Genomic DNA, 9,213 nt, shown 5'->3' with positions numbered 1-9,213 from the left:
GCATGTCAGCTTTATGACATGGAGAAAGCCTCTCATCCAGGCTGCTGGGTTGCCTGGCAACCATTTCTCACTTCTCTGATGAGTCATTTGCCTGTTGCAAAGCCTCGCTGAGGTAAGCAGAACCAGTTAGGGAACAACTGCAGAGCAGAGGCTCTGCTTAGTTTATTAATTATTAACAAGAGGTTGGGAAGTACAGGATACCTGGGAAGCAGGACTCTGAAAAGGTGGAGGAGTAGAAAAAAAAATCCATCCAAACTAGTTTTTCAAGGAATTATGCTTTTTTATACAATGATCGTCTTTTGTCTGCTAGAATAAGAGATCTCCTATTTTGAAATGGCCTAGAGCAGGGGTGTCAAACTGCTGGCCCACAGGCCGGACACTTCATGACAAAACCGCACCCACCCCATTGCCGGCAATGGGGAAAAAGTTCCAATACGTTGCGTGATGTCACGTGACATCATGAGTTTGACATGTCTGGCCTAGAGAATAAGTTTCCACTGGGCTTATCAATAAAGGAAATTATTTTTAGCTCAGAGTTGAAATGAGGGGTCCTTAGTACTCTCTGAGTTTGGTTGTTTTCTTGCAGATGTTTTATTACCCAAACCAGGTAACATCATCAGTGCTAATAACGAGTGCAATTTGCTCTTAGTTTATATTCTAATGGCTTGTCCTGCCAGTGTTCGTTGGGTGGTCTTAGAAGTTTACTGTTTCCTTGTTTGGCAGTTCCTTGATTGGGGTATTGTTTATTTGATAGTTGATCCAATGTTAATCTTGGAGTTAATCTATGCTCATCTGGATGCTAATTATTGGTGGGGACATGTTTTGGTCCTTTTGACTTGTTGGTTGTCTCTTTTGCACAGTGTGTATATATTGTTTATGACTATGTGCCTATTGATGGCTAATTTGTCAGAGTGCCAGGCTTCTAGAAATTCCCTAGCATTTTTGGATTTGATTTGGTCTAGGACGTTCACTATTTCCAATTGACACTATGGTGTCAATTAAAGGGTTCTCATCATGTCTTCTGACTGCTAGTTGGTGTTCATGGATGCATTTTGCCAGCTTTCTGCCTGTTTGCCCAACATAATGACTGTTACAGTCACTACACTGAAGATTGTAGATGACTTCTGTTTTTTTTCTTCTGGGGCTGCTGGGTTTACTTAGGATGATTTGGAGGGCTTTAGTTGGCTTGTGTGCTATACTGATTCCACATAGTTGTTGTAGTCTGTTGGTGAATTCTGAGATGTTCTTGATGTATAACAGTGTTATTCCCCACTCCTTACTAGCATTAATGATGTTACCTAGTTTGGGTAATGAAAATATTAAAATATTATTTTGCTGTTGTGAACTTTAATGTGATACTGTGTTTTGCAATTATTTTCTCGTGTGAAAGAAGAATGACAATGACAATAACAAAAATCCAGTGCAAACTGCCTGGTGCTGCTTAGAGTCAGAAAGTTCTAAAAATCAAATTAATAAATAATGATTTTCAAAGAAACCCAGATAATATCCTTGTGATACTCATGTAAACTGAGAAAAGCACCTGGCTTGTGATCATGTAATGGTCAGCCAGAACTCTGAGGACTGGTGAAAATCACCATCCATTCAGTACTGTCATAACGTGGAATGGTCTCTGACTGAATGGTAGTAAGGACTACCTGTATATCCACTGGATTCTTAGTGGGATATATACAGAGATATAATCTTTCACTCTGTGCAGTGAATAGCCTGACCTTATGCATGTTTGTTTTTAACATTTTAGAACATTTTATTTTAAAATTAAGTAAATTCTATTGATCTCAGCAAAATTTATCTTCTTGTATGATGGTCTGAATTTCAGCTTTAGCTTGCGCTAAAGAGTTGGAGTGTTTTCTCAATAGTGAGTTACGCAATACTTTATTCACTCAGTTTTTTTTCATGAAGTATCTACATGACATCCTTAACATTATTTTCCTGTATTCTATGCTTTGTCAATTTTTTTAGATTACACCAAACATACTCCTTGGAAGGGAAAAAACACAAATGAGCATTTTTTTAAAGTGTTGGGTATATATGTGAAGCTAGATATTGGTAAGTTGTACTATTCTTGGATTTTTTTCTCTGAATTTCAACTGCTATCTTTTTCTGTCAACATCTTGTTTCCTTTGCAATTTATGCAATTTATTATAAAATATATTATCAATAAAATGAGAAATGCTATTTTATATAAATTAAAAACATTTTTTTAACATTTTCTTAAGATTTAAAGTAAAAGACAAAATACAAAGCAAATAGTAGGACACAATGTGGAGGAAAAAGGGAGAAGAAAGGAGAGAAAGGGAGGAAAAAGAAAAAAAAGATTGACTTCCAACTTCCCCTATTGCAGTAGACTAAAGCATTAACGTCAAGCCTTGACTTTTTACTTTTTCACAACAGTAAAAACTAGCCATTTCTGTAACAACAAATCAATCTAATCAGTGAAAACCAAAATCAAAGTTTCATTCTTTCCACCTCAAGCACAAAGTCCAGAAGCGGTCTCCATGTAGAAACGAAGGTAATTATATTATTTTCTTTAAACAAAACAGTCAATTTTGCCATCTCTGCCAACTCCATCAGCTTCTGTAGCCATTTGCCCATAGTGGGAATTGAAATGTCCTTCCATTTTTGTTCATACAGTACTCTTGCTTCCGTCAACATATACAAGTTCTGAATTTTCCCCCGAAGTCTTTTTCCATTAAACCCAAAAGAAAAATGTCTGATTTCATGTTTAAGGATTTTGCTTTAAGGACTTTCTGTATCAAAATGTGAATCCTTCTCCAAACATTTATTTTAAACCTAGAGTTTTTCAGAGAATCTCGTATTTATTTCTGTATTTTGCTCAGAACACTTAAAACATGTTAATGCTACTGAAGCAAAACTGGCTGACAAACCACACTCAACATGTAACCTGTTAGGAAAATTGTTGTGCAGAGGTCTCCTTGTGCTACTAAGGAGTTGCACAGACAAGGAAGGGTACTGAGAGCAGTAAGAGTCACACAGTAACCACAAGAGTACACTGAGTTGTGAAAGCAAAAAATACTTTACTTTTGAGGTGGTGTAAAAAACAAAAATGCGCGGTCAAAAATAAAACAATCCAGGTCATACACAAAAGCAACAGTCCAAGGAGTAATCCAAAATACAAAGTCTTCTTACCGGTCCAGAGGTCAATACACAGTTGTTTAGGTTTATCACAGTAGTAAACCAACAGTACAGCAAAACAGAGCAAAAACAGTAATAGTAGAGAGCAGTGAATTCAGAGAGAAAGAAGCTACGTTCCTAGCTCCCTCTTATGGCCATGAGAACACTTACACACCCATTGGCCAATTAACATCTTAAAGTCACAACATCATGGTTTACATATTTTCAACCAACATTGTAGGCTATCACCATATGCCTAACATTACCCTTAATGGAACTACTGTATATCTACATGGAGAGACGGAAGCAGTGGGGTATCCCCAAATTCTATTTTAGGCCTAGTACTATTCAATATCTTCATAAATGATTTAGATGAGGGAATAGAAAGGGAACTCATCAGATTTACTGACAACACTAAAGTGGCAGGAATAGACAGCACCCAGAAGATAGGCTCAAGATGCAAATGGATCTTGACAGACTTGAACACTGGGTCCTATCCAACAAAATGAAATTCAATGTTGAGAAAAGTAAGGTCTTACACTTAGGAAAGAAAAACCAAAAGTGCAGGTAGGTGAAACCTGGCTCAATAGCAGTACTGGTAACCATGAGAGGGATTTTGGAGTTCTAGTGGACAAGCATTTAAATATGAGCTAGCAGTGTGTGGCAGAAGCCAAAACAGACACTACAATCAGCTTGCCTTCAGAAGTTGTGGGTGTTCCATCACTGGAGGCTTTTAAGAAGAGACTGAACAACCACCTGTCTGAAATGGTATAGGTTCTTCTGCTTAAGCAGGGGGTTGGACTAGAAGACCTCCAAGGTCTCTTCCAATTCTAATGTTCTATGTTTGGTCATCTGTGAAATGATGACCAAAGAACTGGAATTCATCAAGCTTGGCACCACCCTAGCAATGTACTGTATCCCTCTTTTCATCTTGTCTGGCATCTTATCTGTGGGCAGTTGAAGTAGTGACCTTCACACTCTTGTGTCTATAGTCTCAACACAAAAAACCATCTGTTTTAGAAAATGAGATACTTCAAGGCTGGGACAATTCTCTCTTGGTGAGAGAGCCTGCCTTCCAGTCTTCCCTTTTTCCCCACAGTTGCACAGACTCCGTAGCACCCAATCCTCATTTCCTTGAGTTTTTAAAGTGTAGAATTGTTTCCCTACACATATGTGCCCCATATAAAATTGTGAGGCTAGCTTTTTAATAAATAATTTAATAGCAACAGAGGTAAAATTCCTTTCCTGTTGTACTCTTAGGGATATAGAAGAGGCATTTTTATTTATTTATTTATTTTAATTCCATTTATATCCCGCCCTTCTCCGAAGACTCAGGGCGGCTTACAAGCTTAGCAGTAGCCTTCATTCTATGCATATGCCTGCTTATTAGGTCTTTCACACACACCCCAAGCGGCATTATTACAAAGTCAGCTTATTGCCCCCAACAATCTGGGTCCTCATTTTACCTACCTCGGAAGGATGGAAGGCTGAGTCAACCTTGAGCCTGGTGGGACTCGAACCTGCACTAATCTCAGGCAGCTGGTGTTACTTAAGGAGGCATTAGCCCACTGCTCCACCAAGGCTCTTGGCATAATTAACTTGAACTGTTTTCCTTCTAGCAAACTGAAGAAACAACATTTATGTATTTCAACCAATTAACTTGTTCAGTGGTCTGATTGTCTATAGACTGTTTATAAGACTTGGTGATATTGGAAAATACTACGACTTTCCCTTTTTGATGGCTGATATTACTGTTTGCTAAATCCTTAAGACTCTCATAAAACCAAACTGCCTTAGTGACCAAATTGTATCATAATCTGCATAAAGTAGAACAGGAAGTTAGTTGCCCATTAATTTCAGAGTGTATAGATCTATATTTTATAAATGCTTAATAAACACTTTTTGTACAAATAAGCAGGAATGGGGCCAAGATGAATCTTTGTTTCATCCCCTTGGCATTTATGATTGCAGAGTTGTCCAGCAGATTTGTATCTAACTCACAGTTTTGTATTAGCATAGAGTTGTAACAAACATTTATCAGTGATACAATACTTAAGTTTCTCCCATAAATAACATCGTATATGAAGTAAATTATATTCAGTGTACCTCTTAGGTAAGACCTTTTCAAGGAATCATCATGATAAAAGCTCAGTACAATTGTTTTTCAATTGGAGATGCCAGCAGGTGGAGATGTTGCACACAGTTTTCCAGGTTTTAGCAGGCAACTGTTGTCTCTGACAGGATGCCACATGATGGATGGCAAATAAGGTAACAATGTCAGGCCTATTAGCAACTTCAGGGAGTTCCTCATTTCTATAGTAAATTCCTACAAGACTTTCACAAGCGTAACTTCATAAATAAATAATTTCATAAATCATAATGATAATCATAATTTCATTTTTCCTATAATTCTGTAATCTAAAAATGGTATAGTGTTCATGCAAAGTTCATAGTCATATCATTAACAAACAATATTTACAGAACTTATTTTTTCTCTCAGTAATCCAGCAGATGATTTTCATTTTTTCACACATTTTTAATAGATTTTTAAAAGACATTTCATTTTTATTAAGAGACTGGCAAGTCACAGGAAAACATTTTTTATTTTTTTAAAACTTTGCAGCCTGAGTAAAACTTCAGAATTTGTAAATACTTTGTTTGGTCTACAAATCACATGCAATGCCATTGTTTGACTTAGTATCTCTATTAGTGGCTACTTTTCTTTTTCTTAGAGATTTATTACACAAAATTATCTCTACTGCTTTGTGAATTTGATGTGTAGAGTAAGTTTGAGGTTAGCTATAACTGGGTCAACACATACGGTAATATTGATTGTAATACTGAATCATGGTCTCTTGAGTAAACTGTAAATTCACATACAAGAGTTGAAGAGTTGATAGTTAAAGCTATCAGATACTGACTGCAAATAAGAATCAGAATCACAATAGAACTGGAAGGGACTTTGGAGGACTTCTAGTACAATCCCCTACAGATATTCATTCATTCATTCATTCATTCATTCATTCCATTTATATGACCGCCCATCTCACAACAGTGACACTGGGCAGCTAACAATATTAAAAATTCTATAATCATTAAGAACAATAAAATTACATATCAATATAGTGGTTGCCAAGGGCAACAACAGCCATTAATAACATCCATCTCACAGGCTCATTGACTTCCTGACCTTCACACCCAGAAAGAGCCCTGTTTTTAAGGAATATCAAGGTCAAACATACTAGGGCCAGCCAAGCTTTAGGGGATGTGGTGCTTCAGGTGTGCCATTAATAGAAGCATGGAGTGTTCTGTATCTCTTTTCTGTTATTTATGGTTTGTCCTGATCCTTGCAGCTGAAATTTGGTAGCTCTACTTGAGGTACTATTGAAATACAAATCACAGATAAAGTTAGGTTAAGAGAAAGAGTTGTAGCCACAAACTAAACCCACTGTTTGTACTGTCTTGTTTAATTTGGCCATAGCACTACAGGTAATCCTTGACTTACAACCACAATTGGGTCCAAAATTTCTGCTGATGAGACATATTTTTAAGTGAGTTTTGCCTTGTCATAGTTCTTAAGTGAATTGCTGTAGTTAAGTTAGAAACACAGTTGTTAAGTGAATCCGGCTTCCCCATTAACTTCTCGTCAGAAGTTTGCAAAAGCTGATCACATGACCCTAGGACACTGCAACTGTCACAAGTATGAATCAGTTGTCAAGAGTCTGAATTTTGATCACATGACCCTAGGGATGCTGCAATGGTCGTAAGTGTGAAAAACATTCATAAGTCAGTTTTTTCAGTGCCGTTGTAACTTTGAATAGTCACTAAATGAATTATTGTAAGTCAATGACTATCTGTATGTGGCATTTGAAAGGAAATTTATACGTGTATGATTATACAGCTACTAATATAATGAAACAATGAAGCAGTATGTGACAGTGCCAGCACTTCAACCACCACTACCTTTACCACATCTCCTTTTCTTTGAAAATGAGTTTTCGTGTTTCCAGAACAAGGTCAGCTCTCTGTTTTAGAAAGAAAATATTCTGCTTTGTAAATTGCAGAATGGCAACCTTAATATTCACTGACGTTCCAGTGGTAGTGGGCCTACAAAGAGGAGAAGAAAGCAATTAGATAATGTGAGGAAATGGACAGTTTCACCTAGCCAAGCCACACTAATATGACTTAATATCAGGCAGTAAGAAAGGTCTGGCAAACTGCTGATTGACCAGGTTATGGAGCAAAAGTAAAATTTGTTTTTAACAAATTAGCATATCATTTAATCATATTTATAATAACCTGCCTCACATTTTTATACGGGTTTTGTTCACAAGAATAAGCTCTGGATAATCTTGGCATCAATAATCCCATGTCCTATAAAGGTAAAGAATAAAGGTTCCCCCGCACATGCGTACTAGTTGTTTCCGACTCTAGGGGCCGGTGCTCATTTCCGTTTCAAAGCCGAAGAGCCAGCGCTTGTCTGAGGACGTCTCCGTGGTCAGGTGGCTGGCATGACTAGACGCCAAAGGCGCACGGAACGCCGTTACCTTCCCACTGTAGTGGTCCCTATTTTTCTACTTGCATTTTTACGTGCTTTCGAACTGCTAGGTTGGCAGAAGCTGGGACGAGTAACAGGCCCTCACTCTGTTACGCGGCACTCGGGATTCGACCCACCAAACTATATTTCTATCCAAATTATTGTTTTCATCAAAATGATGAAGTACAACATACTTATAAACTTTTAATGGTTATATAAAAGAAGAAACGTTTAAAATATGTGGATTATTATGTAAACTGTATCTGCTGAAATGTTCTGTACTTCGCAGCCAGTCAAGGTACAGCATCTAGCAGTTCTGTTTTCTTTACTCTAAAATACAAGTGTTAGGTCCAAAGCATCAACCAAGAAAATTTTTAAGTAATTATCAGCCAGCATTTGTTAGCCACTTTCAAGAAGGATCTGTTCAAAACATGTGTCACTGTAATATTGTAGGTTTATTAGTTCTTCAACCAGAGGTTAGGGTTAATCTTCTAGAAATGACATAATTTTCATAAACAGCCATTGCAGCTAATCTTTCCAGGAACATTTAATAAATGAGTCAGTATGTGGATGAGTCATACTTATCAATTACCAGATGCCCTTGTTAGTATTAAATAAAATATGAATTTTGCAACCCCCTCAATAAGGAAAGGTGGAAAAGCTCTGGAAATGGAAACCCTTTGAATCCTCAGTATTTGGACTTGCTTGGCTTGAGCCCAGGACTATTCTTACCTATCTGGAGTCTAACAAGTAGCATTCACCAGAAAAGCCTTGACAGGATCACTTGATTGATCAGGATGGGGATATGCAACTGGGATGTTGATGATGCCATGCTGACTGTGAAAGAATGTACCCTTGGCCTTGGGAATGGTGAAGGAATGACTGAACCAGTGTGTGTGTTTGTGTGTCTGTGTGCGCTTTTAGAAAAGATTACTAGGTTTGAGAAAGAGGAATGTGTTAGAAAGATCAAATAACACCACCTTGATTGTTTGATAGACAGTGGGGCAGAGTGAGATGACAGGCTTTCAAGATTGTTATTCTACCCTGCAACAATAAACAACATCTCTTCTGCTCCTGTTTTTTAACCTTACCTACCTTATAGGGCTGATGCTGGCAGAGGAATCCCCTAATGCAGAGGTCCCCAACCTTTTGGGCACCAGGGACCAGTTCCACAGAGAAAGGTTTTTCAGGCACCGGAGAGTGTGTGGTTTTGTGTGCTGCCTGCATCCCATGGATGGGGCTTTGCTTGTTTGTGCAGACCAGTTGCTGGCATGCCGTGGCCCGGTACCAGTCCACAGACCAGGGATTGAGGACCCCTGCCGTAATGCATCTAGCAACCTCATGTAGATAATAAACTGGAACAAGAAAAACATGAAGCTTCAGGGAAATCTTCAGAACAAAATTGATTGATTTGTTTCCTCAAAGACCAGATCCAATCTTGACTTCTGTCACCTGTCTTTGCAATTTCCATGGATCTTTTCCTATTATTCTTACCTTCACATTATGTGTCAAAAATTAATTCT

Source organism: Vipera ursinii (assembly GCF_947247035.1).
Source record: "Vipera ursinii genome assembly, chromosome: 7".
Classification (NCBI taxonomy): domain Eukaryota; kingdom Metazoa; phylum Chordata; class Lepidosauria; order Squamata; family Viperidae; genus Vipera; species Vipera ursinii.
This window is presented reverse-complemented; position numbering follows the sequence as displayed.